Raw genomic sequence first — 23,291 nt, forward strand, 5'->3', positions numbered from 1 at the left:
GTAGTTATAATTTATTGAATTCTGTTTGAAGTGGGAACTAAGCTCTAACAGAGAGAGGAAACATGGGGAAGAACATTCTACAGAGGAATCAAGTACCTTCAGTAGCAATCAGATTTAAATAGGATAATACAGTTGAACTAATTTAAGAGAAAAGAAAAGTAGCCTAATACTTTATGAGGGAACAATGAATAAAAATGAGCTTAATAAGGTAAACATTTATTTAATAGTTGATATTTAGAGATACATTTTTGGTTCTTTATATTTTGGTTCTTCGTGATATTTTGTGATGCTGTCATGTATACCAGCATCCAACTTTCAATACTGAAATTGTAGACCCAGGCGTCTGATATATCTTAAGTTTCTTATAAAATAAAGTTGGATTTACTTTTCCAGTTCCATAAACATTGATAGTTCAAGTGTCTAGTTCTTTTATTTTTTTTGACAGGCCATTGAGATATCACATAGTAGATGTTGAATCCTTAGGCAGTGAAAAGGTATCAAAGCAGATAATTACTCTAGAAACTTATTTGACCAGTTATTGAGACACAAATGATTTACTTAGCTATTGTCTTTGGGAAGAGCTTCAAAGAAATAAGAAAATACCTTATTAGAGTAGAATTGAATTGGAATAATACTATTAAGCTTCCAGTGATTTCTTCATTTGCTTGTGGTGTAAAATATGTTATTAATTCATCTGGAATGAAGAGAGATCATTTGTCTTTGTGTAATTATTAAATTAGGAAGTGCTCAATATCACCTGTAACATATCACGTTTATGAAATTGTTCATATCTCTTCTAAATCTATTTACAGTTTTAAAAATTGGTCTCCTCTACTATCTTCAAAAGAAGTGAAGATGTAATTAGTAGAATATCACAACCTAAATTTGATGAAAAACTATGTGACATCATTTCTTGAGCAAACATAAAAATTTTAAAGTATGTAAACATACTTAAAGTATATATAATTCTTAAAATCTACTGAAGGCTCATCTGAAATTCCATGTCCCTTTTTTGCTTCTAACAATAACAAATGTCTTTAAAACACCAAAATAGTATCTGTATCATTTTATAGAAAACTTTTATTTCCTTCAAAGTATCAATCAATCATTTTGGCTTATTATTATTTACTAATATTAGCTCAATTTGGGAGAAGCCATAGAAAAATTCAATAAAATGCATAGTATACATTAGTAAATAATATATACATTCAAGAGTAATTATTTGGTTGTACTTGGCAGACAACCAATTAAAACTCAGTTAAGCCAAACAATATACATTGGTTACTATAGTAGAAAGTTCTAGAGTGGTCCTTCAGGCCTGACTGAATCCAGGCAGTTAGATATTTATTTCTCTCTCATAGCTTTGTTATCCACTGAATTATATTTTAAGGCAAGAAACACGAGGTCAAAATAGCCACCAGGTTTTCAGTCCTCCAGTTTGTTAATTTGTTTCTTTCTAGTTTTTTTAAAAGGGTGCTGATTGTATTTTCTTTATTTTAACTTATTCCACATTCCCACTCATAAGTGAATAATTACTATTAGGATCATGGTACTGCCATTGACCAGTCCTGGAACTACAACTAGGGTCACCATTAGCCAAACATAACTACCAGGAAAGAGGAGAAAAAAAGAGTAAGTCTGCAAAGGAAATTCAGGGTGCTATTACCAGAATATTTTGGTGGAGGGGAGGGTGTTGGGTGGTGACAGGAAAGCACAGTGTATGTATAAACAAGTTAAATGCAGAGTGAAGTGCACACTGTTATGTGAAAATGCTACTGAGCAAAAGAGCAACAGTTTAAATGGTGAAATAACATTTGGTATTAGAGTAACATAAAGAACAATCACAAAACATTGATATTGAAAATGTTCGATTGCTGAAGAAGGGCCTTCAGGCATAACCAATCATCATATAAAATATTGGTGATGTCTCATCTCTGAGACTGTTTCCTCATCTGTGAAACAATTATTATTATATGGCTAACAGCAGACGAATTTGTGTATGTTTTTGTGCTTGATTATATTGGTACAGAAGGTATTCCAGATTTTACTGAACAGTGTTTGTATAATTTGAGTGAAATTATATCCAATTATGGTGATACTACAATTTATGTAGAATAGAGACAAGTATTAGTAAAGCTCCCGACCACTGCATCCTGCAACTGTGGGAAATTGGAAGACTGAATAATAGCTCTCTGAAATCTGCCTTTAAATATATTGCACACTCTATGGATATTAACATGAACAAAATTAAACTCCACAGGACTGGAAAAATTAAACTAATGACTTTTTATGTAATCCAAGTTAATGAATGCTTTCTGGCCCAACTTTTCATTAGGAAATCAACCACAGTTTCCTGATTTCCTTAATTCCAGCAGCTTCCATTGTGTGACTGTTTACAAAAGTGCTTAATAGGAATTCTTAATGAAGACTTGCTCTCTTTTCATTAATACTGAAATGTATTTACATAGTTTTACAGTTTTTAGGAGTAACAGGTAGTCTTAAAAATTAATAGTGGCTTTTAGAATAGGTGTTGTATAAATATTTTCTTTAATCATCTGAATATTTCTAATGTATTAAAATACTATAGTAATGAATAGAGAATCACAATTTCATCTTCTAAATGAAAGAAGGAAGGCAGGGGCTTAAAATATGGGGAATATTTGGAAAAAATTCTGTTTCTATTGATCTTGGTGCTGAAATCCATATTTGCAGTGTTTTACAGATATGTTCGCTCCCCTGTATCCTCAGGGGATTGATTCCAGGGCCACCAGCAGATACCAAAATCTGTGCATACTCAAGTAAGGCTGCAGTAGCCATGCGGAACCCGTATATATGAAAAGCCAGCCCTCCATATCCACATGTTTTGCATTCTGTGAATACCAGTACTTTCCATTTAAGTTTGATTTCAGTTGCAAACCCTGTGGGTATGGAGGGCCAAGTGTATTTATAAAAAAAAAAATCTACCTGGAGGTGGACCGATCCATGCAGTCCAACCTGTGTTGTTCAAGGGTTAACTGTATTCCTAGTGTTAAATGATAAACTAAATGCAAAGATGATTAATCCCCAAAATTAAATGTAATTAAATCTATAAAACACATCTGACAAATACAATTTTAATAATTAATTAAATACACTTTTAAAAACACCTGTGATAATGACTTACTTGCTTTAATGCCTTTGTATCAATTCATAGCTAAGGTCTTAACGTAAGATTTAGCAATTTACATTACGTTATTTTATGGACAAAATATATAATAATGACATTAAGGGAAAATAAAATGTAAGGCAACCTTTCCTAATCTAATGATAGAATTGAGTGAACAGTTGGTTACCTGTAAGAAGAGCAACCAAGTTAAAGGAACAAAACGTTCAAAGGCCATAAGCCATAAGGTTTTCATTAAAACCTCAGAAAACTTCATTGAAATGTCGTGAAATTAAAAAGCACACCAAAAGGAAAATAAAAATTATAAAATAAGCATTCAATAAACATATAAACTTATACTTCACTTGCAGTTAAAGAAGTATACATTTTAGAAAAAGGGATAAAATTTGCCAAATTGTCAAAGATTAAAAAGATAATTGCTGGCAAGTGTGGTTTAAATTCAACATTGTCATATGCTATTGGTGGAAGTCTATGTTGACATATCTTTCCAGAAAATAACCTGATGATGTGCATTAAAATACTAAAAAGATCAAATACTTTTTGACAGGAATTTCACTTTTATGAAGCCACAATAAAGAAATAATGTGGGCCGGGTGCAGTGGCTCATGCCTGTAATCCCAACACTTTTGGAGGCTAAGGCTGACAGATCACGAGGTCAGGATTTCGAGACCAGCCTGCCCAACATAGTGAAACCCCATCTCTACTAAAAATACAAAAATTAGCTGGGCATGGTGGCATGTGCCTGTAGTCTCAGCTACTTGGGAGGCTGAGGCAGGAGAATCACTTGAACCCGGGAGGCGGAGGTTGTGGTGAGCCGAGATTGCACCACTGCACTCCATCCTGGGCAACAGAGCAAGACTCCATCTCAAAAAAAAAAATAAAAAGGAAGAATTTTGAGATGAGCACAGCAAATATTTATGTACAAAGATATGTACTATGATTTTATTTACAGTGTGAAAGATATGGAACTTTTAAACACACCAATGGAAATAATAATTACTGTATATTGCTGAGTTTTTATGTGTCAGGCTATATGATTAGTGCTGTGTATAGATTATCTCATTTATGTCTAAGTTCACATTAATGTGTAGTTAGCATTTATTTCTAAATTTACCTACCACTGTGTTTATAATAGACAAGATTTTTCTCAGTGGAACTCACCTTTCATCACGTGTGGAAGCTGTATGACTTAGGAGAATTGGCCATATTTGTATCTCCAGGAATACTCCCTGATTGTCTTAAGCCAGTCAGTGATTCTGCACCCCTACCAATTGGTTAGCAATGTGCTTATCACTTCATTGGCTCAGATAAGAATGAATACCCAAACTTTTGATTAGGGATTGAGCTAGAAATTATCTTCTCCCCTTAGTTCTTAGTTATATAAATGGTACAATAAAAATTGAGAATAGGAAATTTATCAATAAGAAAAAGTTGTGCAAAAAGCCAACTGGGCAAAAGCTAATGTTACATAAAAGAAATGCAAATCAAAAACAATATATCAGCCAATTTTCCTATTATAATTCAATTTTCTTATTGAATTAAAATAAATTTTTAAGACCCTGATATATATGAACAGTATAGGAAGATTGGGGTGAGGTTTGCATACTTTTTCACTTCTCTGGGAGTGTAATTTGCCCTATTTTCCAGACAAAGTATTGTAATTATATACAGACTTTGATCTGGTAATTTCCATTCTCCCTTGTTTCAATAGTCAGATGTTTAAGCAGTGATTTATATAACAGATAAAATACATACATACAATATATCATTCAATACTTTAAGTGTTTCACAAACTTTGTAATCGTTTATTTCTCAAAACAACACTGTGTTAGATTATATGGATGAGAAGACTAAGGCATATCCTGTCAAGGCAACATAGTTTTGGAATCAGGCTTATAACACTTTCCAGGCCAGCTACAGTCATTTTAGTCACTACGCTACTTTGCTTCAATTCTACTCATCACAGTGTCTCTATATAGAAAAAAAAAAAAAGGAAAAATCTTAAATGTGGAACATTAGAATGGGCAAAAAAAGTTATAAGGTGGCATGTTACGCCAATAGTATTTATTTGAAGACTTATTTAATGATATAAGAATATGATTGCACTGTAGGTGACAAAAGGTAGGAAATGAAATTGTATGTTGTCTTTGTTTGTATTGCTATAAAGGAATACCTGAGGCTAGGTAATTTATAAAGAAAAGATGTTTATTTGGCTCATGGTTCTGCAAGCTATATACGACACATGGTGCCACCATCTGCTTCTGGTGAGGGCTTTAGGCTGTTTAAACTTGTGGCAGAAATTGAAGTGGAGCCTGCATGAGCAGAGATGACATGGCAAGAGAAGAGGCAAAAGAGAGAGGGGAGGGAGGTGCCAGGCTCTTTTTAACAAACGGCTCTTACAAGGGGTAACAGAGCAAGAACTCACTCATTACCACCAGGATGGCACCAAGCCATTCATGAGGGATCTGCCCCCATGACCCAAATACCTCTCACTAGGTCCCACGTTTAACATTGGGGATCACATTTCAACATGAGGTTTGGAGGGTGAAATAGCTGAATTATTGCATATGTATAGTACAATTTCAGTTTTAGAAAAAGACTGGGTAGAAGGTGTCTAAATATTATCTTTTAGGTTATCTTAATATAGATGATTTTTATTTTCCTTTATAATTTTCTAAGTGTTTTGTTCATACACACACTCACACTATATATACTGAAAAATATAATAACCAAACGTTTCAAGGAAAGTGACTTGTGTTTTCCACTAATTTCAGCAAAAAGAGTGAATGACTTGATAATTGTTCTCCTACTTTTTCTAATCAGAAAAATTTCCTGCCATTAAGAGCTTCAAAGCACTGCCGAAAGTTTAACAGCACATGCAATGGAAAGCATGGATTGAATTTGATTTTAAATTGATAAATTTAAAATTCTTATGTGTTCTGAAGAGTTTGTCATGTCTCATCCACTATCACTTTTTTCATTACCATACTGAAAGCTGAGGGTATGGAACTCAGAATGCATTTGGAAGAATAACAGGTGATATGAATTCTTGGTCCTATCTGATTTCCTGGAACTGAAAAACCCAGGATTAAAGCTATCTTTGTCTGGTTCTATTCCTATATAAATTAAATTATAAAGATCTTTCCAGTTTTACATCTTATAAATATGAATGCCTTGAGTCTATTTTGCATTATCATCTAACAAATATACACACATTTCTAAGAAGTAATTTGCTTGTTTCATCCCCTCCCTTTCATGTCTCTTCAGAGCTGCCTTGGCAATATGATCTTCCTAAACACATATCTAAAACGCATATCTTACTGTACTGCTTCCCTGTTTAATCATACTTCCAACACCTTTAGGGTAAAATACAAATGTTATAACATGGCAGTCAGGAGCCTTCCTGATGTGGCCTCATCTTATTACTAAAGTTTTATACAAAAGAGTTTCCTATAAATATTCTATTTTAAAATAAAATATTCTAACTAATAGCCTATCCTTGAAGATGGCATGTTCTTTCTTATTCCTGTGCCTTTGCTTATGATGTTTCCTTTGCCAACCGTGGCTTTCCCCACCTTCCTCACTGGACAGCTTCTGTGAACTGAAGGTTAATGAGTCTTATCTCTTTTAGGAAGACTTTTCTGCAGCGCCTAGCCTTGCCATGAACATAGTCCTTATCACACTGTTGCATGCAGAGGAATATACAGACTTATTTTCCTCTCACTAGTAACTAAACAATTGGGCATTCAATAGCTGTTCAGTGAATATTGGTTTAATGAAGAAAATTACTTTTCTAATTTTATTTTACTTAGAGTGTAGGGGTATAGGTATGACTATTTGCATGTCATTTCCTTAGTGAGATGACTAGAATACATAGGAAGTGATTGCTCCAAGCTACTTAGGACAATCATCCTAATATCACCTTCTTTGTACCTTTTGCTTGGAACATGGGGTGAAAACATTTGAGAAGGTGTCTTAAAGGCATACTAAGGCATGTGTACTTTGTGCATTGGTGATGTGGCCAAATTACTTGTTAGAGAAATTACGACTGGCTAGGGATGGATAGGTGGGGAGTGTAAACTAGGAGGGAAAACAAACTGGAGATTGTTGTATTAAGTAGAATTGAATTTATTTAACTGCATGCAGGTGGTAAGGGAGAAAAGCGAGATTAATAATGCCAGATTTCAGGTGGGAGCAATCAGTGGGGATTGTACTGTTTACTTACTTAAAGTCACAGGACAAACAAGAAAAAAATAGAAAAGAAAATCAGGGCCAAGATCTGATTTTATAGATTTTGAATTTAGGAGCCTATAGAGGATAAGAAATAAATATCCAGGAAAACTCCTAAAACATTTTGCAAATTAGATTAAATACTGTTAAATTCTTGGACTTAGGTAAAAAAGAGAATAATGATTTTGAAAATATTTTAAGATCATGATAATGGTGGTCTGTATTTCATATGATGACAAGTAGAAATACAATTTGGCCTGACTTGTTTGTTTTGCTTGGTTTATTGCATATAGAATATTTAAAGATTTACCTGTTACATTAACAAATTGAAGCGTTTTGTCATATTGCAGCATTAATAATGTTTTTCTTAAATGGTACTGTTGGGGATAAAGGAAGTTTTAGTAAAGAAATAGTTGGTTTCATTTAATTTCATATACATCTTCAAATTGTCTGAAAATGTGTAATAAATGGTGGCAAAACAGTATCAAATTGAGCATATTATGTTCATACTAAAATTTTAAGAAGCATTTGAATTGGAAATCAGGATTTTATATTTTAAAATAAAAATATGTTCAAAAGAGCAGCCCCTAAGCCAATCTGAGTTTTGCAAGAATATTCAAAGTGCTCTTTCTATGAAAAATCTAATCATATCAGACATAGAATAATAGATCTCATTTGGAAAATATGTCATTTCCTGCAAGAAGAAAGGCAGAAGTAGGCATAAGTTAGTTCTTATTTTTTGATGTGTGTATTTTTGTGCTCTTCTTTATTCTGTCACATTGCATAAAATATTCTAGTTTGAAAAGTATTTCCTGCAGTATGACTGGGTTTCAGTCAACGTAAGATAAAAATAAAGGCTACGGAGATGTTAAATTGAATTGACCATTTCAAGGATAATATTTTCTTTTATTAAATTTTGGAATTAGATCTATTGAAGAGTTTTATTAACAATTATTTATCTTGATTAAATTGAATTGACCATTTTAAGGAAAATATTTTCTTTTATAAAATTTTGGAATGAAATGTATTGAATAGTTTTGATAACAATTATTTATCTCGAATTATTTCTCTCTAATTTCTGTTCATAAGATCAATAGTTGTCAAAAGAAAAATGGAAAAACTATATCATCCTAAAAAAGAACTAATTTTGTTTTTCCTTTTCTCTCCTCTCTATCTAAGACCAACAAACAAGAAAAACATGATCTGATAAAAGACTGTGGAAATCATGACATGGTTTTATAGTTTACCTTTTAACTATGTGTCATGCTTGAAATTTCCTGTCCAGGATAAACACATCTATTTTTAGAGCTGGAAGTATATGATGATACAACCTTTACATTCTACAGCAAGATGAAATGAATTGTATCATTCATACATGCTAAGATCCAGTGAATGCTAAGAAAATAACATATGATTTAATAAATAATAGTGTCACTGAGTAAGCAAACATTATTTTTCACTAAAATTATAAAATATCAATATATGGCCTTAAAATATACTGTGCTAATATTTTAATTCAAAATTTAAAATTGTTGCTTTTTGTAGTAGATGCTGTTGATGATCAGCCTATAACCTCTCTTTTAGTGCTGTAGTTCAGACTGGCAAAATTTCTAATGCTTATCCTGCATTTCTTTACCTAAGGGATTCTTTGGCCACAAGAGACCACTTTGCCAACCAAATAGGCTGAAAGTTCCGGGGAATTAATGCCCCTGGGAGCAACCGTCAGCTAATGACTAATGAGGATTGGTGTATAAATATGCTAGCTCTCATTCTTACAGTGAGATATATCTGAGGGGTGTATTTCACAGTGGATGTCTGATTTTCCCCAGCCAGATTAAGCTGCAGTTGCCAATAGTGTTACAGGTCTGATAATGATCTCTGTGTTGGTAAGAAGTCTTCCACTCCGGGTCTCACTTCTTTCTTTTCATTCCTGCTAATATTTCCTGGGATCATCTCTCAAATAAACTTCTCACATTGAAGTTATTATTACCTCAGTGTTTGCCTCTGGGGCAACCTAAACTGAGATCCTTTCTTTCTCTCTAAGGTCACGTTAGAATATGAAAAAGAAGCTGGGCGCGGTGGCTCACACCTGTAATCTACCCAGCACTTTGGGAGGCCAAGGTGGGCACATCACCTGAGGTCAGGAGTTCGAGACCAGTCTGGCCAACATGGCGAAACCCCTTCTCTACTAAAAATACAAAAATTAGCCAGGCATGATGCCACACAGTTGTATTCCCAGCTACTCAGGAGGCTGAGACAGAAGAAAACAAATACATTGAACAAATAGGTCAATAGGCTTCTGAAGAATATTGTGGCTGAGATGGAAAACGATGGCTTTCAAAGTATTCAGATGGCTTAGATTGAAACACAGAGGAAGGGATAAAATAATATTTGAGATCTATCTAAGAGAGTCAAAAATATAGATATGGCATCATCAATGTCTGTATCAAGGGGTTTGTATCAAAGTTATGATGGGAAGCAGGGCACAAGACTTAGATATGTTTCTCCATTCTTCCCCCTCCCTCAAAAAGATCAGGTCTTTTTAGTGTTTTGGCAAAAGATACTGTGCTGTGAATTCTTCTGGTACTTTTTGAACTTATGTCAGCGGTACATTTGAAATAATATAATTAAAGGAAGACATAATTTGTGCTGTTGTGTCTACCCAGAAAGAATTTTTGTTTTGTTTGTTGGAATAAAAATATAAAAGTCTTAACCAATTAACATATCTCTTCTAGTTATAGCATGATTATGAACAGAAGGATAAGCTATCTAAATGCCTTGCCGTAAGAGTCAAAGTAGAATGAAAATGAAAGTAAATCGGTGCTTTCTAAAATTCAGTTTCACCTTCTTAATCACCATGAACAGGATATGTGCTTGGTTAGTCCAAATAAATCATATGTGAATGAGATAGTTGGGGCTACTTGTTGTTCAAGGGGGAAAGGCATATATTGTTAAAGAACTATCACCAAGCTTTAATAGTAACATATCTGTGAGTTAAAACATTTAACACGTCATCTACAAATCTTGCTATTTTCCATTACCTAGGTATCAGTAATAATCTTTTCCAAATATTTACATATTTTATCATTATTTCCCTATTATTTGGTAACTTTCTTGAACATTTGCAAGAAGCATAATTAGAATTTTTAAAGATATGCTGGACTTCTAAATTAAAATAAACAGAAATGTAATTATTGATTAATTCTAAGTTCAATTATGTTTTTCTTTTTAGTTATTTATGATTCCATCTGATATACATAGGAGAGAAACTGATAGAAGAATTCTGATGGCAACTGTATGATAGAAGCTATATAAAGTCGTGTCCATTTTCTTTCAACTATATTTGAGCATACCCAGGTAAGAATAAATGATTATTTATACATTTTCCATTATTTCCAAAAAGGACTTGAAATTATAAAAATGCTTTTATTATGTGTTGAATGTTTAAAAATATAGTCTTATGTTGTAAAAAATAGTAAAATTCATAAAATAAAATAAAATTAAAAGCACTGATGAGCCTTTTTTCTGAAAATAACTTCTGTCATCATTTTGTTCTATATAATTTTATTTTTGTTTTGTTGGATTTTTCCTTTAAGCAAAGTTACAATGATAGAATTATATTTAGTTCATTTTCATGCAACTGATAAAGACATACTCATGAATGGGAAATTTACTAGAGAAAGATGTTTAATGGACTTACAGTTAGTTCTATGTGGCTGGGGAGGTCTCATAATCATGGAGGAAGGTGAAAGGCACGTCTCACACAGCAGCGGGCAAGAGAAGAGAACTTGTGCAGGGAAATGCCTGTGTTTAAAACCATCAGATTTTGTGAGACCCACTCACTATCATGAGAACAGCACAGGAAAGACTCGCCCCCATGATTCAATCACCTCCCACCAGGTTCCTGCCATGACATGTGGGAATTGTGGGAGATACAAATCAAGATAAGATTTGGGTGGGGACACAGCCAAACCTTATCATTCCATCCCTGGCCCCTCTCAAATCTCATGTCCTCACATTTCAAAACCAAACATGCCTTCCCAACAATTCCCCAAAGTCTTAACTCATTTCAGCGTCAACTCAAAAGTCCACAGTCCAAAGTCTCATTAGAGATAAGGCAAGTCCTTTCTGCCTATGAGCTTGTAAAATCAAAAGCAAGTTAGTTACTTCCTAGATAAAATAGGGTACAGGAATTGGGTAGATACGGCCATTCCAAATGGGAGAAATTGGCCAATGCAAAGGGGCTACAGGCCCCATGCTGGTCCAAAATCCAGTGGGGTAGTCAAATCTTAAAGCTCCAAAATGATCTCATTTGATGCTATGTCTCACATCCAGATCACGCTGATGTAAGAGGTGAGTTCTCATGGTCTTGGGCAGCTCTGCCTCTGTGGCTTTGCAGGGTATAGCTGCCCTCCTGGCTGCTTTCATGGGCTGGCATTGAGTGTCTGAGTCTTTTCCAGGTGCAGGGTGCAAGTTGTTGGTGGAACTACCATTCTAGGGTCTGGAGGATGGCGGCCCTCTTCTCACAGCTCCTCTAGGTGGTGCCCCAGTAGGGACTCTGTGTGGGGGCTCTGACCCCACATTTCCCTTCCACACTGCCCTAGGAGAGGTTCTCCATGAGGACCCGACCCCTGCAGCAAACTTCTGCCTGGACATCCAGGCATTTCCATACATCTGAAATCTAGGCGGAGGTTCCCAAACCTTAATTCTTGACTTCTGGGCATCCGCAGGCTCAATACCATGTGGAAGCTTCCAAGACTTGGGGCTTGCACCCTCTGAAGCAACAGCCAAGCCATAACTTGGCCACTTTTAGTCATGGCTGGAGCAGCTGGGATGCAGGCCCATCAAGTCCCTAGACTTCATAAAGCAGAGGGACCCTGGGCCTGGCCCAGGAAATCATTTTTTCCTCCTAAACCTCCGGGGTTGCCATGAAGACCTCTGACATGCCCTGGAGACAGTTTCCCCATTATCCTGATGATTAACATTTGGCTCCTCGTTACTTATGCAAATTTATGCAGCTAGCTTGAATTTCTCCTCAGAAAACGGGATTTTCTTTTCTATTGCATTGTCAGACTGCAAATTCCCTGAACTTTTATGCTCTGCTTCCCTTATAAAACTGAATGTCTTTAACAGCACCCTAGTTATGTCTTGAATGCTTTGCTGCTTAGACATTCCATCCTCCAGATACCCGAAATCACCTCTCTCAAGTTCAAAGTTCCACAAATCTCTAGGGCAGGAGCAAAATGCCGCCAGTCTCTTTCCTAAAACATAACAAAAGTCACCTTGGCTCCAGTTCCCAACAAGTTCCTCATCTCCATCTGAGACCACCTCAGCCTGGATGTCATTGTCCATATCATTATCAGCATTTTGGTCAAAGCCATTCAACAAGTCTTTAGGGAGTTCCAAACTTTCCCACATTCTCCTGTGGTCTTCTGAGCCCTCCAAACTGTTTCAGCCTCTGCCTGTTAACCAGTTCCTAAGTTACATCTTTAGGTATCTTTTCAGCAGCATCCAACTCCTGGTACCAATTTACTGTATGAGTCTGTTTTCACACTGCTGATGACAACATACCCAAGACTGGGCAATCTACAAAAGAAAGTGGTTTGACTTACAGTTCCATGTGGCTGGGGAGACCTCACAACCATGGAAGAAGGTGAAAGGCACATCTCATACAGCAGCAGACAAGAGAAGAGGGCTTGTGTAGGAAAACTCCCATTTTTAAAACCATCAGATCTCATGAGTCCCACTCACTATCACGAGAACAGCATAGGAAAGACCCACCTCCATGATTCAATCACCTTCCACAAGGTTTCTCCCATGACGTGTGGGAATTGTGGGAATTACAATTCAAGATGAAATTTGGATGGGGATACAGCCAAACCATACCAATTATATATATACTTTGTTGATTTTCTTTATTATTGTGTAACAAATTTGTTTTCTTCTATTCTTTGAGAATATGAATTAGTGTTTTGTATTTTCTATTATATCTGTTAATATATAATATGTTTTAAAATATTTTTATTTTGTATTTATTATTCAGTCAATTTTCTTATAGATAAATTGATATGTACATCACTTGGTTTGCATTAGTAGCATTACTAAAATTGGTATCACTGGCTCAATGACTGTGCTCTTTTAAAGGCTTTTTATTGTTATTGCTGAGTTTACCTGTAGAAGGTGGTAACAAGTTAAAGTTTTCATTAGCCAGTTTTGAAAATATTGAATCACTGATTAGTGTTTTCTCATTCAAATGATTTTCTTAATGAAACCTAGTTTAAGTTGAAAAAAATGAAAATTAAATTAAAATTTTAAATTTTGGTTGCAGGCAGTAGCAATTTCTTTCTCACATCTATTCAGCAATATATTCCCTTACATAACTAAGCCTAGAGGAAAAGTCAATGTTATAAGGCTGGGTGCGGTGGCTTATGCCTGTAATCCTGCACTTTGGGAGGCCAAGTTGGTGGATTACCTGAGGTCAGGAGTTCAAGACCAGCCTGGCCAACATGGTGAAACCCCGTCTCTACTAAAAATACAAAAATTATCTGGGTGTGGTGGCAAGTGCCTGTAATCCCAGCTACTTGAGAGGCTGAGGCAGGAGATCCCCTTGAACCCGGGAAGCAGAGTTTGCAGTGAGCTGAGGTTGCACCACTGCACTCCAGCTTGGGCAATAAGAGTGAGACTCCATCTAAAAAAAAAAAAAATAAAGAAAAGTGTATATTATATATGTATAATCTTCCACATTGTTTAAAAATGCACCATTTAGAAATAATATCAAGTATACATTTATCTAATTAATATTTATCGAAAACTTATACTTGTCAAGCACTGTGATTAGCAATGGCAGTGAGGATGGTAAACATTAGAGAAGGGAAGGCACAAAAATAGTTCCTTGTCACCTCTAACTTTCAATAAAATATGGCAAGATAAGAAATACATTTTGGTTTCTTATGTTTAAGTAGGCTGTATTAAGTGTCAAGAAAGAAGTAAAATAATAGGGCAGTTTGTAATGGTAACACTTTCAGCTTGGGAATTGAGGAACACTTTCACAAACAAAAGACCACTTGAGTTGTGCTTTTTAAGGTAGAGAGGAACACTGGCAGGCAAACATTTAAATGGAGAGTCAACTTGGAGCAAAGGTACTGGGCTGGCAAACCATAGGGATGGGATGTTCAGGAAATTGGAAAGAGAGATTAGATATAGCAGAGTAGTTGGAAATGTGTTCTGTGATTTGGATTCTTATAACCAGGCATTTGTGTCTCATTATTATATGGAGAGGAACAATTGCAGGGGAGCCAGATGAACCATGCTATTCTTTAGGAAGTTTAATCTAGGCCAACCGCATTGGCTCATGCCTGTAATTCCAGCACTTTGGGAGACTGAGGCAGGTGGATCGCTTGAGGACAGGAGTTCAAGACCATCCTGGAAAACATAGTGAGAGCCCATCTCTACAAAAAAAAAAAAAAAAAAAAAAAAAGTAGAAAAACTTAGCCAGACAGGATGGTGTATACTTGTAGTCCCAGCTCCTTGAGAGGCTGAAGTGGGAGGATCACTTGAGCCCAGGAGGTGAAGGTCGCAGTGAGACATGATCATACCACTGCCCTCCAGCCTGGGTGACAGAGCAAAACTCTGTCTCAAAAAATCTAAAAAAAAAAAAGAAGAAGTTTAATTTAAAAGTGATATGTGTGTTAGACTAATGAAGAGAGAGCAGCTCAAAGGAAGGCAGATTCGTTTGCAGGATTTTCCTAACATTTTGATCACTATTTGCTGAACCCTTGCTACTTTCTAGGCACTAAGCTAGGAACTGTAGGAAAATAAAACGGTGAAGACATAATCTCTACCCTTGAGGAGTTTATAATGTAGCAGATGTACCTGTATGACAAACAAATGAATAGAATACACCATGAAAGCACAAGAGAATCATGTTTAGGTAAAGACTAGTGAGTAAGAATTATGTTGGCATGCAGATACTGAGTTACCAGTAGCCTAGGTGTCCCCAAAAACATTAAGTCTGATCAAGGTTACCCAAGAAGCAATGTTTCTAGATTTTTAAATAATTCAGGAAGAAACAATAGAAGCTTTGTCTAGGGCGAAAAAAATGTAAATAAAAAAGAAAATGTGGTTAGATGAGACTTGGTAGTAGTAGAAGCAGTTAGGCGGGGGTTAAAGAAACAGGCTTTTTGCTTAGGCAAGAGGGGCATGTTGATGACAGGCACAGAAATGGGGAAAACAGAGTAAAAGTGGGTTTTGTTATTGTTGGTAAAATTTGTTTGCCTTTGAACACTGAAGAATTTTCTCTCCTGCTTCACTTTCCTATGTTCAAACCTTTGCTAGAGCACTCATAACATTTTAAAATTTCATTGCAATTCCTTATTGAGAATTGAGGAATATTATTGAGGATTAATTAAGGATTCATTTATTTATTACTAAAAATTATTTCCATCCTTTAAAAATAAAAGTATAATAGAGTAAATATAATTTACACCAAACAAAACAAAAATATAAATAAAAGACCTGATTTCATTCATAACCACAATGTATATAATTTAGCCTTATACTTTCCAGCAGTCACAAAAATGAATATATGTTCTTTCTCTAAAAGCTGAGATAAATGTATTATGAGTCTTAGTGTAATGGATAGGAAAAGTGTCCTTACCTCTTAGAGGTACCTTATGTATTAAATTGTTAAAAAATAAAGGGAATTAATTCTTTAAAAAAATTTCAGTAGGTCTTGGGGTATCAGCGGTTTTTAGTTACATGGGTAAGTTGTATAGTGGTGAAGTCTGAGATTTTTGCACACTTGTCACCTGAGTAGTGTGCATTGTACCCAATGTGTAGTTTTTTGTTCCTCACCCAGTTCCCACCCTCCCCATTCTGGATGTAGCTATCCAGAGTCTCCAAAGTCTCTTATACCACTCTGTATGCCTTTGCATACCCATAGCTTAGCCAAGTGAGAACATGTGGGATTTGTTTCTTTTATTCCTGAGTTATTTCACTTGGAATAATGGCCTTGAGCTCCATCCAAGTTGCTGCAAAAGACATTATTTCATCCTTTTTTTTTTTAAAATGGCTGAGTAGCATTTCACTGTGTACATATACCACGTTTTCTTTACTCATTGGTCCATGGGCACTTAAGTTGGTTCCATATCTTTGCCTTTGTGAATTGTGCTGCAAAAAACATACGCATGCAGGTGTCTTTTTGTTATGACTTCTTTTACTTTGGTTAGATACCCAGTAGTGGAATGGCTGGATCAAATGTTAGATCTACTTTTAGTTCCTTAAGAAATGTTCATACTGTATTCCATAGATATTGTACTGATTTACATTCCCATCAGCAGTGTATGTGCTCTGTTTTTGCCACTTCCACGCCAAATCTATTATTGTCTTTTGACTTTTTAATAATAGCTATTCTTGCAGGGCATCTCACTGTGGTTTTAATTGGCATTGCCCTGATTAGTGATGTTGAGCATTTTTTCAAATGTTTTTTGGGTATTTGTTTATCTGCTTTTGAGAAATATCTATTTATGTCATTTGCCCACTTTTAGATGGGATTATTTGTTTTTTTCTTGCTGATTTATTTAAGTACCTTGTGGATTTTGGATATTTGTCCATTGTCAGATGCATAGTTTGCAAATATTTTCTCCCATTCCATGTGTTGTCTGTTTATTCTGTTGATTATTTCTTTTGCTGTATGGAAGGTTGTTAGTTTAATTAGGTCCCATTTATTTACATTTGTTTTTGTTGCATTTGCTTTTGTGGTCTTAGTCATAAATTCTTTGCCTAGGCTAATGTTCAGAAGAGTTTTTCTTAGGTTATCTTCTAGGTTTTTTATGGTTTCAGGTCTTAGATTTAAGGATTTGACCCATCTTGAGTTGTTTTTTTAAAATAAGATGAGAGATAGGAATCCAGTTTCACTCTTCTACATGTAGCTATCCAGTTTTCCCAGAACCATTTATTAAGTAGGGTGTCCTTTCCCCAATTTATGTTTATATATGCTTTGTCAAAGATCAGTTGGTTATAAGTATTTGACTCTATTTCTGTCTTCTCTATTATGGTCCATTGGTCTATGTGTCTACTTTTATGCCAGTACCATGCTGTTTTGGTAACTGTAAACTTATAATATAATTGAAAATGTAATGCCTCTAGATTTGTTCTTTTGCTTAGGATTGCTTTGGCTGTTTGAGCCCTTTTTTTCATTTCATATGAATTTTAGGATTTTTTTTCTAATTCTGTGAAAATGATGTTGCTATTTTGATGGAATTGCATTGAATCTGTAAATTGCCTTGGACAGTATGGTCATTTTCACATTATTTATTCTTCCAATCCATGAGCATGGAATGTGTTTCCATTTGTTGGGGTCATGTATAATTTCTTTCAGCAGTGTTTTTTAGTTCTCTTTGTAGAGATCTTTCACATCCTTGGTTAAGTATATTCCTAGGTATTTTATTTTAATTTTTGCAGCTATTGTAAAAGAGACTGAGTTCTTGATTTGGTTCTCAATGTGGTTGTTGTTGGTATATAGCAGTGCTATTGTTTTGTGTACACTGATTTTGTAACCTGAGACTTTACTGAATTTGTTTATCAAATCTAGGAGTCTTTTGGAGGAGTCTTCATGGTTTTCTATGTATACAATTATATCATCAGTGGATAGTCATGGTTTGACTTCCTGTTTTCCAATTTGGAGGCCTGTTATTTGTTTATATTGCCTTATTGCTCTGGCTAGGACTTCCAGTACTATATTGAATAGAAGTGCTGAAAATGGGCATTCTTTTCTCATTGAGGTTCTCAGGGGGAAATGCTTTAAACCCTTCCCCATTCAGTATGATTTGGCTGTGGGTTTGTGTTCTATGGCTTTTATTATTTTGAGGTATGTACCTTCTATGCCTAGTTTTTTGAGGGTTTTTACCATAAAGGAAAACTGGACTTTACTGAATGCTTTTTCTGTATCTATTGAGATGTTCATATGGTTTTTGTTTTTAATTCTCTTTAGGTGATGTATTGCATTATTAACTTGTGTATGTTAAACCATTCCTGCTTCACTGGGAGAAAACCCACTAGATCATGGTGTATTATTTTTTTGATGTGCTGTTGCATTTGGTTAGCTAATATTCTATTGAGGATTTTTGCATCTATGTTCATCAGGGATACTGGTCTATTGTTTTCTTGTTTTATCATGTCCTTTCCTCACTTTGGTATCAAGGTGATACTGGCTTCATATAATGAGTTAGGGAGGATTACCTCTTTCTCAATCTTTTCACTAAGATTGGTATCAATTGTTTTTTGAATGTCTGGTAGAATTCAGCTGTGAATGCACCTGTCCCTGGGCTTTTATTGTTGGCAGTTTTTGTTTGTTATGAATTCGATTTCACTGCTCTTTATTGGTTTGTTCAGGGTTTTTATTTCTTCTTGATTTAATCTAGAAGAGTTGTATATTTTCAGGAATTTGTCCATTTTCTCTAGACTTCCTAGTTTGTGTGCATAGAGGTGTTCATAGTAGTCTCAAATGATCTTTTGTATTTCAGTGTTGTTGGTTATAATGTCCCATTTTCATTTTTAATTTAGCTTATTTGAAACATTTCTCTTCTTTGTTAATCTAGCTAATGGTCTATCAAGTTTGTTTATCTTTTCAGAGAACCAGCTTTTTGTTTTATTTATCATTTGTATTGTTTTCTTAAATTTCATTTAGTTCTGCTCTGATCCTCATTATTCCGTATCTTCTGCTAGTTTTGAGTTTGGTTTGTCCTTGTTTCTCTATTTCCTTGAGGTGTGACATTAGGTTGTCAATTTGTGATCTTTCAGATTTTTGATGTAGGCATTTAGCATTATAAATTTTGCTTTTAGCATTGCTTTTGCTTCAGAGATTTTAGTAACTTACGTCACTATTATGCTTCATTTCAAAGATTTTTGAAATTTCCATCTTGATTTTGTTATTAACTCAAAAATCATTCAGGAGCAGGTTGTTTAATTTCCATGTATTTGTATAATTTTGAGAGTTCCTTTTAAAGGTGATTTCTAGCTTTATTCTCCTGTGGTCTGAGAAGTTGATATGATTGTGATTATTTTAAATTTATTGAGACTTGTTCTGTGGCCTACCATATGGTTTATCTTGGAGAATGTTTCATGAGCTGTTGAGAAGACTATATTCTGCGTTTTTTGGATAGAATGTTCTGTAAATATCTGTTAGGTCAATTTGTTCTAGCGTATAGCTTAAGTCCATTTTTTTTTGTCTTTCTGTCTTGATGATTTGTCTAGTGCTGTCAGTGCCATGTTGAAGTCCCCCGTGATTACTATGTTGCTACCCGTCTCATTTCTTAGGTTTAGTAGTAAGTATTTTTAAAATCTGCGATCTCTAGAGTTAGATGCATATAAATTTAAGATTGTAATATCTTTTTGCTAGACTGATTTTTTTATTATTATATAATGACCTTCTTTTTTTATTCTTTCTGCTTTAAAGTATGTTTATCTGATGTAAGAATAACTACTCCTGCTTGCTTTTGGTTCCCATTTGCATAAAATGTCTTTATCCACCCCTTTACCCTGAGTTTATGTGAATCTTTATGTGTTAGGTGAGTCTCTTGAAAACAGCAGATATTTGGTTTGTGATTTTTTTATTCATTCTACCAACTTGTGTCTTTTAAGTGGAACATTAAGGCCATTTATTTTCAATGTTAATATTGAGATGTGAAGTACCATTCCAGTTATTATGTTGATTGTTGCCTACTTTGTTTTCTTCTTTGTTATTGTTTTTTAAGCACCTTGAGTTTTATGCTTTCAAGAGATTCTGTTTTGGTGCATATTCACCTTCTCTTTTAAGATTTAGAAACCCTTTTAGTATTTCTTGTAGGGCAGCTCTGGTTCATAATTTATGAAATTTAGGTTTACTGGATACAAAATTATTGGCTGACAGTTATTCTGTTTAAGGAGGTATAGATAGGACACCAGTCCCTCCTGCCTGGTAAGTTTTCTGCTGAGAAGTCTGCTGTCAGTTTGACAGGCTTTCCTTTATAAGTTACCTGATGCTTTTGTCTCACTGCTCTTAGAATTCTTTTTTTTTAAACATTGGCTTTAGATAGCCTGATAAGTGTATGCCTTGGTCATGTCCTTTTTGCAATAAATCTACCAGGAGTTCTTTGATCTTCTTATATTTAGATATCTAAATCTCTAGCAAGGCCAGGAAAGTTTTCTTCAATTATTCACTCAAATAAGTTTTCCAAGCTTTTTGCTTTCTCTTCTCTTCTCCCTTAGGAACACCAATTATTCTTAGGTTTGATCATTTTACGTAATCCCATATTTCTTAGAGACATTATTCATTTCTTCTGTTTATGTTTTCTTTATTTTTGTCTGATTGGGTTAATTCAAAAGCTTTGTCTTTGAGCTCTGAAATTCTGTCTTCTAGTTGGTTTAGTCTATTATTAAAACTTTCTTCTGCATTTTGTAATTCCCTAAATGTGTCTTTCATTTCCAGAATTTCAGGTTGGGTTTTCTTTAAAATATTTTTCTCTTCAGAAAAATTTTCATTCATATCCTGAATTAAAAAAAAATTAAATTAGTTTTCACCTTTCTCTTGTATCTCCTTGAGTAGCTTAATTATAAACATTTTGAATTTTTTATTTGGTATTTCAAAAATTTCATCTTGGTTTGGACCCATTCTTGGTGAGCTACTGTGATTTTTATAGTTGGGGGTGTTATAGAACCCTGTTTTGTCATATTGCCAGAATTATTTTTCTGGTTCCTTCTCATTTGGGTAGATTATTTCTTCTGTTATTCTTTAATTTGTTTTTGATTTGACTTTTTAAAAAAAATTCTTTTTGTCTCCATTAAGGATGTAAGTTTAATGTTTATAGTTTATGGTAACCTAATGCAGCTCTTGGTGCTTCCAGGGGTGAAGTCTCTGTATGAGTTCCTTGGTTATAGAGGGTGTTTGTATGATGACTTTCTCAAATGCTGGTTGCAGTCGCAATGTGCTTGATGTGTGAAGAAGTTCACTATCTCCTATGGGGTTGGAATGGCAAAGGTCTCTTGAAGCTTATCTCATTCCCCTGTGCTGTGAACATTTTTATGTATTTATTCTTTCAACAGTATTTTATTTACTGTGTTGAATAGTTCCAGCTTCAGGCCAGTAGAGAAGGTTTCCCTGGGTAGAAACTGGGTGTGGCTAAAGCAGGTGGAAAAATGCAATATCCAGTAGTGGACAGAGGTCCCAGCCTTGACAGAGGCAGGTGGAGAAACTCTCAGTGAAACGTACTGAGGTCTTATCAGGGGGAACAGTCGGAGGCACCTGAACTCCCCTGTCAGGCCAGCAGGAAAGCAGTCCACCTCCTAGTTACACTACTGACTCAGTATTTTGGCTATTCAGATCAGACCGGCACAAGTTTTTGTCTGCACAAATGTGCATATTCCAAGCAGAGTGGAAGTCTAACACTTGTGCAAGCATGAACCTGGCGTGCACTCCACCTGTAGGGATATAATCCCCTTGAATTGTTTCAGAAAGGCTGTCCTTTGGTGTACTCACACTGACCTCCCATGGAAGAAGCCCCAGCTGGGTCTGCAGTGGTGGACAAGGGGCGAAACAAGTCCTCTTTTCCAAGACCGTTCATGAGCATCAGGGCTGCCTGACTGTTGGGGTGGAGCTTCAGACTTTCCCCACTGAGCCTGGCAGTGCATTTGTGCCTTTGCTGAAAGGATCTTCCCATCAGCAGAAAGTTCTGGGACTCAAGTCCTGCCATCCAGATTTTTTTGTCCCGTGAGGTGTTCCCTTGATATAGTGCACTCCTCATTCTGCTAGAAGTAGTATCTCTAAAGACAAGACTACTGTGAATGCTGCTGCTCCTCTGAGTCTAGCCACCCAATGGGGCTGCCACACTCTAGGTTGGTGGTGGGGATATTTTCAAGGGATCCAGTGTTGTGACCTATTCTGAGGTCTTCCAGAAGTGGGTACTAGTGCCAGCTCTGGTGGGGGTAGCAGGGGGTAACATAGCCTCTGTGAGATTTATTGATTATAAATAGCCTTAATGTGTTGGCTTTCTTAAATGCCAGTTGTAGTAGTAATGAACTGGTCACATGGACAGACTCAGGACCTCCTGATTAGCCAGGGTGTTGCAGGCAACAGTGACAGCTGAGGTCAGACACAAGTTTTTCCATTCTTGGTGCTGTGTTATTCTGCCTGCAGATGCTATAATGGACTGTGTCAGTTGGCCTCCAGCCAGGAGGTGGCGCTTGCAAAAGAGTGCCGGATGCTGTAGAAGTGGTGGGATTTGTGCTCTTCTTATGCTACCCAGGGGAAGTACTCTGGTTTCTTAGGCAATTGGTGGGGTCATAGAGCTGCCAAAATTTCTGTCTTTCATGTTAAGCTACCAGAACAGCCGGAGGGGCAAAGCCAGGTGGGGGCTGGGTGGGAAAGATCCGAGCTGTGGTTCTCCACATGTGGGACAAACAAGGGCTCCTGTGAGGGTCCAGGGGCGGTTCTTTGGCTACTGGAGTAATGTTTCAGAGAGGAGCACAGCTGCCTCTGCTGTACAGAAGAGTCCATATGGGGAGTGGGGAGTAACAGGTGACAGTATGTTCCACTCAGCTCCCCACACTGGCTAAGGCAGGTCTCACATCTGCAGTGTTCCACTAGCAGCAGCAAGCTAAGTTCCAGGTAGTTTGCATTCAGAGCTTAAAACTGCCTGAGGCCATAAGCCTTCCCGGTGGAGACAGCAACCATGGCTTTCAGGCCACAGCCCTCCCAGTCTGCCGGCAAAGCTGGGACGTCCAGCTCCTGTATTCATGGCTGCAGCACACTTCCCACTTGCCTCCCATTTCTGGCCAAAGGAATTTGTCCGCGCTCAAGATTATATTGTAAATTTCAGTTGGGAACTTCTGTCAACCTGCCACAGTCACCTGAGTTAGCTGGCAG

The 23,291-nt window shown here is 36.0% G+C and overlaps 1 protein-coding gene across 34 annotated transcripts in view; it reads left to right on the forward strand.

Moving 5' to 3' along the window:
* Positions 1–23,291, forward strand: part of GULP1 (GULP PTB domain containing engulfment adaptor 1) — a 324,107-nt gene that overhangs the window by 84,185 nt on the left and 216,631 nt on the right. For all 34 annotated transcript variants that reach the window (XM_054549588.2, XM_063712905.1, XM_063712913.1 and 31 more), the window contains exon 2: positions 10,626–10,750. The gene's annotated coding sequence lies outside the window, so the exon portion shown is untranslated. The remainder of the gene's footprint in view (positions 1–10,625; positions 10,751–23,291) is intronic.

This window comes from Pongo abelii, chromosome 11, assembly GCF_028885655.2.
Source record: "Pongo abelii isolate AG06213 chromosome 11, NHGRI_mPonAbe1-v2.0_pri, whole genome shotgun sequence".
NCBI classification, from domain to species: Eukaryota; Metazoa; Chordata; class Mammalia; order Primates; family Hominidae; genus Pongo; species Pongo abelii.